General features: G+C 42.2%; 1 pseudogene; it reads right to left on the bottom strand.

Annotated features, from left to right (window-relative positions):
• Window positions 1-6,572: 6,572 nt before the first annotated feature.
• On the bottom strand, window positions 6,573-7,425 carry LOC112619319 (annotated as a pseudogene).
• Window positions 7,426-8,620: the final 1,195 nt, after the last annotated feature.

The raw sequence follows: 8,620 nt of genomic DNA, 5'->3' as shown, positions 1-8,620 counted from the left end.
GAGCCTGGCCTTGTCAGAGAAAGCTCAGTTATAAGATAATGGCATGGTGCCTGACACCTGATTTCTCCCAGCTCCGATTGGCTTCTCTGTAGCCTTAGAGCACAGGGCAACAGGTAGGGAAGGAAGAGTTTTTCTCTACAAACTCTGGGGTATCTCTCTGACAGAGCAGGACATAAAAGAGATAAAGAGACATTCTTCCCTCATTACACCACAGACAACCCACCTGTGTTTTATTCTACACACTATGAGCACACTTGTTATGTTATTGGCAGGGCCTGGCAGACACTTTAGTGCTGTTGGAGAAGATGTGTGGGCCCCTGTTGATGGTTTTGGGTCCTATTTAACCTCCCCCCACACCCTTCCATGTCCTTAACTTGTTGGAAACAGACACAGGAGGCAAATGGGCTCAGATTAAATGGAGCATGTGGCAGGACAGTTATACTGGCTGTAATTTTCTTAAAATACTTTGGTGTAGATGATGTGCATATGTGTGAAGTTAAGTTTAATATGTACTCTGGGAGTGTAGGTTAACATTTCAAGCATTCATACATAGTCTGTTTACCTATTACTACATAGAAATCCACCCTAACATTTGGTAGGTTAGAAAGCAATATGTGAATCTCTCTCATGGTTCTGTGGTTGAATGGTCTCAGCTGGGCAGTTCTCAGAGTCTTTCATGTGCTTGCAGCCTGATGGCAGCAGGGGCTGGAGGCATCTGAAGGCTCATCTGCCTGGATATCCAAGATGATTTCTTTCCTTATGTGTCCAGTGCTTGGGCTGGGATGGCTGGAACAATGAGACTAGCTGGGCATCTCTTTCTCCATGTGGTCTCCCCATGGGACTAGCTTGGGCTTCCTCATATTATGGTGATCTCAGGGAGCCAGACTTCCAAGAGAGCATTCCAGGAGACCCATGCCAAGGCTTCTTATCACTTAGCCCTGGAAGTCACGTGACATCACATCTCCTGCCACCAATGCTGACTGTGATGGCGGACTTTATGTATCAAACTGGCTAGGCTGCAGTACCCAGATAGTTGTTCAAGCATTATTCTAGATGTTTCTGTGAAGGTATCTTTTAAAGATGAGATTAACATTTACATCAGACTTTCAGAGTAAAGCAGATGGCCCTCTCTAGTGAGGGTGGGCCTCATCCAATTAGTTGAAGGCCTTAAAAGAGAAAAAGGACTGTTCTCCCTTGAGGAAGAGGGAATTCTGCCCATTGACTGCCTTTGAACATGAATGACAGCGTTTCTCCCCTGAGTCTCTAGTCTGCCGGTCTGCCCCATAGATGTGACTTGTCAGCCTCCCCAGTTTCATGAGCCAATTCCTTAAAATCCCTCCCTGCCTTTCTCTCTCTCTGTTTCTCTATCTCTGTTTCTATTTCTATCTATCTATATCCTATTGGCCTAGTTTCAGAGGGAGGGGAATTAGATTTCCAAATAGAGGAGCATAAAAAAATGTTCAGCCAGCTCTAATCCATCATAATTCTCATCTGAAATTCCCACTGTCTGGGTAATTAGCTGGGATTTGAAAGAGCCTAAATAGGACTCCACCTTCCAGAGGTGGCTTCAAATATCTCGATCTGAAATCTCCAGTGAGGGGTTTTTATTTGCATAAGGGATGTGTAGAAGTAATAATTTTCACCAGATGAGTGATTGGTTAAAAATATTTGCTTGCCAGAAAGACTCTGCAGGCATCACCACCTTTGAGTCAAGGAGGTTTAAGACCCCGGCCAGGAAAATATAACAGCACAAACTGAAGGTTAGAAGGTCACTTAGCTCTGTGTCCTCCAGTTCTCAGAGGCACCTGTTGTTTGATCCAACTAAAAGGGAGTTGATTACGAATGAATGAAATTCTCTTGAAATTTTCTTATTGGAGAGCCCAAGTATAGAAAACAAGATGTCTCTGAGTTTACAGAACAGGTTGCATGATTATTTTGAGCCCACATGCTCTAAGAAATGATTACACAAACAGAAAATTTGGTCTAAGACTTGTTTTTGTTCTAACATGCTACATAGCAGTGAGCTATGGGGGAGGAGCCACTTAGCTCCCAGCTACCTCTAAAGGTTGGCTGTGACCAATATTGCCTCCTTGTTCCAAATCTGATAATGTCGAGCAGCCCTATGGGCTTAGGTGAGTTGGCAACGGAGCTTCTCTCTCTCACATAGACCTTGGGATTCACGTGACTTTGCTTTGCATATTTAGTTGCAGGCTAACGAACTGGAACTGGGAAATTGGAAGCTTGGCTAGGCTGGCCTGCAGCAGGCCCTACTTCATCTGATTACTGGAAGGAGCAAGTGGCACAAGCAACCACCATACTTGGCAAGAGTAGGTGGCTCCTGCTGTCCTTGCTTAGTGCAGTGGCCCTGCCCAGGACAAAGGTGGCCCAAGAAATGTCAGCTGGGCTCATCTCACCAATCATATTCATTACTCCTCCTTCCAAGGGGAGGAGCAGGGAAGAGCTGAAGGGGGTCACTCTACTGCTGTTCCCTTCCAGGGAATAGGGAAGAAGCCTCCTGTTGGAAATAAGAGAATAGAGGAAGGGATACCCCAGCAAAGGTATTTAAGACTCTTGCTGATAATCCTAGATACAGCTGCAGAGACAATGATGGAATCCTGCAGGGGCAGTGTGGACATGAACCACTGACATTGAGGATATTATTGTGACACTGTCCTCACACTGGTGATGGCTGAGGAGAGCCCTATTTTATCCACATGCATTAGTTGTTTCCTGATGGAGACATGAGGCTCAGGTCTGACATTCCCTGTGAACTGCCCTTTCTTCAGCCACTTTGCACCAGTACAGTTCTCTGACCATGGTGGGATCTAAATAAGTATTTGTTGAGTTAATGAGCCCAGCAATAAGAGGCCAGGGCAGGCAATGGGTCTGGTATGAACATTAGGGAGGTTCTTGGTATGTAATTTTACAAACTTGAATGATGTGCAGATAAACAACCTCCTTTTAAATGAAAGCTGACTTGTGGACTTCTAGGGTGGATTTACCATTTTAATTTAATTTTTTTTATATGTTAAGGTATTTATTTTGAATTTCAGAAACTACAGTATTTTTGATTTTTAATTAAGAAAAGACATTTTAGAATTTCTAGATAGGACTTTGAAAATAAACATAGCACAATATACACAAAAGTAAATGACATTGCATTAAATTTTACATTGTTTTGCAGTTTCAAATTTCATATGAATGTTCTAAAACAAATTTTAAAATTCTTTTCAATGTTTTGCTTCCCTCGGTGTTCATTATTGCCTATTTATAAAGTCATAAAAGGCCAAAAAATAAGTTTTTACTCATATTGAAAACCTGATTGTTTTTTTTCCTTAAAATAGGGGCCTCTCCCTATGTTGCCCAGGCTGGTCTCAAACTCCTGGGCTCAAGGGATTCCCCACCTCAGCCCGCTGAGTAGCTAGGACAATAGGCCTGCATGGCCACACCCAGTTGAAAGCCTGTTTTTTTTTGTTTGTTTGTTTGTTTGTTTTTTTTTTTTTGAGACAAAGTCTGGCTCTCTCACCAGGCTGGAGTGTTGTGGCATGATCTTGATTCACTACAGCCTCTGCCTCCCTGGTTCAAGCGATTCTTCTGCCTCAGCCTCCCGAGTAGCTAGGACTACAGGCGCACACCACCACGCCCAGATAATTTTTGAATTTTTAGTAGAGAGACGGGGTTTCACCATGTTGACTAGGATGGTCTCGTTCTCTTGACCTCGTGATTTGCCCGCCTCGGCCTCCCAAAGTGCTAGGATTACAGGAGTGAGCCACCGCGCCTGACCGAAATTCTATATTTTTATCCTCTGATGGACGAGAACGGAGGGGTATCTCCCACTCTCTAAGCTGGTCCAGTTCTAGTCCTAGGCCTGTAAATGTAGATCACAATCCTGATGAAGTCATGGGTTCCATCAGTGTTATTCTGGCATTCTTAGCATAATTGTCATGAACATATTTAAAATAGTTTAGGCCACTGAGCAGGTGTAGGTTGTCCCCATAGTCAGTAAGAGGAGAAAGGCCATTTCCTGTCTAACTTGATTCCACCTGAAATTATCCATTTGACTTTGGGACTTGACTGAATGTTGGTATGTTGGCTGAAATGACACCAAAATATTGACTGTAATGGCAAGGGTAAAATGTACTCCTCTGTTTTATTAATAGCTACTAATATAATTTTATATATATATTTTGAGACAGGGTCTTGCTCTGTCACCCAGGCTAGAGTGCAGCAGCATGATCTCAGCCCACTGCAACCTCTGCCTCCCAGGTTCAAGCAATTCTCATGCCTCAGCCTTCTGAGTAGATGGATTACAGGTGCATGCCACCATGCCCGGCTAATTTTTGTATTTTTAGTAGAGAGGGGGTTTCACCATGTTGGACATGCTGGTCTTGAACTGCTGGCTTCAAGTGATCTGCCTGCCTTGGCCTCCTCAAGTGCCAGGATTATAGGAGTGAGCCACTGTGCTTGGCCAATTTTATAATTTTTTTTTTAACAAACAAACAAAAAAATAGCATCCAACCATATATACTTAAATATTTTATATATATATATTTACATTCATAAAAATAATGATTAGTTTTCTGGATGAAGAACTGAGGCCCCAGAGTTAACTAGATCAGTGGCTCAAGCTAGGCTGCATTTTAGAATCAAGGGCAGTGATGTCCAAGTCACAGTGACCAGTGGCATCAGAATCTCTTGGGGTGGGATCCTTTTATTACTATTTTGTGAAGGTCCCCAAGTTAAACTTGAAAAGTGAATTAGGTCATATTAGGTCAGAGATTAATACAAGTTATACTACTGATTATCTCGCCCTAGCAAGTATAGGTTAGTTTTTGTGATTTTCTTACGGATGCTGTTTCTAATAAAAGAAGAGGTTGATCTCTTGCTCAATGCAACTAAAAGGTGAGCTATAAAATCACACAGGTGATCACAACTCTACCCAAAGAACAGTGGTGCACCATACTTAATCTCAGCGCTAGTTCTTATCCCCAGGTGCTTGTCATTCATCTTGGGACTTCAAAATAAATATAGATATAGATATCCAGGAACTGCCTCAGACTAGATAAGTCAAAATCAATCATGAGGAGAGATACCTGAGCATACGAACTTTTAAAAAGGTTCATGATTTTGATGCCTCACCCTGGATGGAACTCTGTCATAGTATGCCACATGGTATGTCCTTAGCTGTATTCAGTAAAATTACAGGGAAGCAGATTCCAGTTTAAGAGAAGACAATGAAAATAATTTAGAGCTACCAAGTAAGAATGGTCTTTTTTTGTTGTTCTGTTTTTGTTTTTGTTTTTGTTTTTGAGATGGATCTTGCTCTGTCGCTAGGCAGGAGTGCAGTGGCACGATTTTGGCTCACTGCAACCTCCGCCTACCCGGTTCAAGCGATTCTCCTGCCTCAGCCTCCCAGGTAGCTGGGACTATAGGCGTGAGCCACCACGCCCAGCTAATTTTTGTATTTTTAGTAGAGATGGGGTTTCATCATGTTGGCCTGGATGGTCTTGATCTCTTGACCTCGTGATCCGCCCACCTCTGCCTCCAAAAGTGCTGGGATTGTAGGTGTGAGCCAGTGCGCCCTGCCTGGAATGGTTTTAAAGCAGTGAGCTCTCTGTGGCTGGAAGAATAAAAGCAAAGGTTGAATTATCACTCGCTGGGAATGCTATCAAGGGGTTTCAGTAAGTACTTGGATCACATGATATTTGAATTTCCTCACAATTCTTAAATTTCTATAGTCAAAACTTCCAACAGATCACATTTAATGGATATAGACATTGTCATGAAAACTCATGATTTTACCAGAAATTATCACGGTTATTTTGTCTGTAAAATGGATTAGAATTTAGTAGTACTGGTGGAACATTGCCTCTGACATCAGTCTTATTGAGGGGAATACGTTTCCCCTCCTCTTCATGCTTGGATGGAGGGAAGGGAAATTCTCCTTGCTCCTTCAAAGCGAGAAGTGTAGGAAAAAGCTCCCTGAACCCTCATTAATTCCTTCCCAACAGAGAACTGTCTCATCCTATGGGTGATACAAGAAGGAACTGAGCATGTGTGGTCCAGCCCTTGGTGGACCTTGAAAGTTAACTGGTCTCAGGATGCAAAGATGGGCTCTGCCCCAACAAGGCAGAGGCTCACAGTTCTTTCCAATCAGGGAGAAATATTAGTGTCTGATTGGAGAAAAACTCAGCGTTCTCTATTTCAGCTTATTCACTGATAAAGTGGATATTTTTCTCTTCCTCTGACTCTCATTTCCTATTTCTCAACTTGTTCCAAAGTGAAGAGGGGAATAAGAGAGTTACCTGTTGGTGTCCTTAAACCCCTCACCTATCACAATACAGCAATAAACTGTAACTGTCCATCTCTATGATACTTGTGTTCTGAAATGGTATTACATTATTTTTTTCAAGTCAGTGAACTCTCATATTCTAAAGAATAAAAAGAACAAAACATTATATAAAATCCCTCTTTCTTTACTGGCATAAAAAATTTGGGATTTCTAACTACTGAATTGTCTGTCCCTAAGAAATAATAACATTTTTCAATTTTCCAGTTTATTGGGAATAATCTTAGTCATGACCTGCAGAAGTTGGTCCTGGACAGTCTGGAGATGGATCTTCTTTATCTTTGTAGGCTGTTCCAAACCAAATACAACACAGAAATTCTTCTCTTAAATAACTAGTCAATATTTGTAATTTTTCCAGTACCCTCAAATCTTCACTCTTATACTCATCTTCATCCCATTCTTTTTCTCCTTCATCTTCTTCAGTCTCTTCTTCAAGCCTCAACCAACCGTGTTTCCCTGGGAACCTGAATATTTTTCTGGGTGTCCAATTGTTGACAGACTCACTGGCTTCTTCTGAGATCTCCTTCTAGCTTCATTTCATCTTGCCTATTTTTAAGTTGCATTCGAAACTGTTCTGCAGCTTTTTCTTCAGCTTGGTTATTCATGTGAATCTTTTTTCTGTAGCTTTCTAATTTTTCCTCTGCTTTCCGTTTTAATGATGCCTCATGACCAAATGCCACTTTTCCCTGTTTTGATACTGAGAGGAATCGGTTCAACAATACCACCCCCACTCTCACCAAGTGCCTGACCACTTTTATAGCCCATCTTTTGGAGCAAGGCAAACCCTTTGTTTTCACAGCCTAGTGCATTCTTCAACCCATTGTCACGTCTTTCTTGTTCTTCTTTTAAACTCTTCTGCCTGAGTTTCAAATTAGCTTCCTGTTGCTTTTCTTCTTTTCAATCGGCTTCTCAGATTTGCCTTAGCATTTGCAAGCCTGGTCTGATATCCTCTTGGACATTAATGAAGGAATCAGACATTAGTCCTCTTCTTCTGCCATGTTCAACTTCACATGGCTATAGTATTTGACAGTTCTCTACTCTCCCTGGTTCAGCTCCGGGGAGTGTGTGCTGGGCATGCACCCACCGACCAGTGTCGGACTTCCGGGCCTCGGCTCCCTACCATTTTTATCATTTCTTAAATTCTCAGAATTGGAGAACTAGGTGTGGTGGATATTTTCTCTTTGTCCCTCTAACCTATGCTATGTTCCCTCCTTCCACTCTGCTCTATGTCCTGGGAGGCTGACCTGTCTGAACCTTATCAGTGGGCTCCCTTGTCTTTTGGCATCTGATTGGGTTCAGCTCATGGGGAGCCCAGACTGTGAAGTGAGGGCATTAATTTTCCACTTTACCCTTTACCTATAGGTCTCAGCTTCTAACGGGATGTCCTCTCTATAGAATCTGTGCCCCATCTCCATCTCTGCGCCCCCCTTCTCCTCCTTCCCTCTCTGTGTCTCCCTCAACCCCCAACATGCTTCATCCTTATTTTGCCCCTTTAGGACTTTGGTAATTGTCTTTCCTTTCACCCTCCTTACACCTTTATAACTAGTTAAAATTCTCCTTAAATTACTTAACCTGAGTATGTATCTCTTTCCTGCCTGGACCCCAACCCATATTTTAGGTCAGTGGTTTTAAACTGGGGGTGATTTTATCCCCCGGGAAACATTTGGTAATGTCTAGAGACACTGTTTTGTTTTGTTTGTTTTAAATTTTATTTTAGGTTCAGGGGTACATGGGCAGGTAAACTGCATGTTGGATGGGTTTGGTACACAGATCATTTTATCACTTAGGTAATAAGAATATTATACAATAGGTAGTTTTTCAGTCCTCTCCCTCCTTCCACCCTTCACCCTCAAGCAAGCCCTGGTGTCTGCTGTTCCCTTCTTTGTGTCCATATGTGCTCACTGTTTAGCTCCCACTTATAAGAGAGAACATGTGGTATTTTGTTTTCTATTCCTGTTAGTTCACTTAGTATAATGACTTCCAGCTCCACCTATGTTGCTGCGAAGGGCATAATCTTGTTCTTTTTTATGGCTGCATGGTGTTCCATGGTGTATATGTACCACATTTTCTTTATCTAGCCTACTATTGATAGGCACCTAAGTTGATTCCGTATCTTTGCTATTTTGGACAGTGCTGCAATGATCATATGAGTGCAATTGTCTTTATGGTGGAATGATTTATATTCCTTTTGATATACAACCAATACTGGGATTGCTGGGGTGGAATGGTAATTCTGCTTTGAGTTCTTTGAGAAATCACAAAACTGCTTTC

The sequence above is a fragment of the Theropithecus gelada genome, chromosome 2 (assembly GCF_003255815.1).
Source record: "Theropithecus gelada isolate Dixy chromosome 2, Tgel_1.0, whole genome shotgun sequence".
Classification (NCBI taxonomy): domain Eukaryota; kingdom Metazoa; phylum Chordata; class Mammalia; order Primates; family Cercopithecidae; genus Theropithecus; species Theropithecus gelada.
This window is presented reverse-complemented; position numbering and strand designations above follow the sequence as displayed.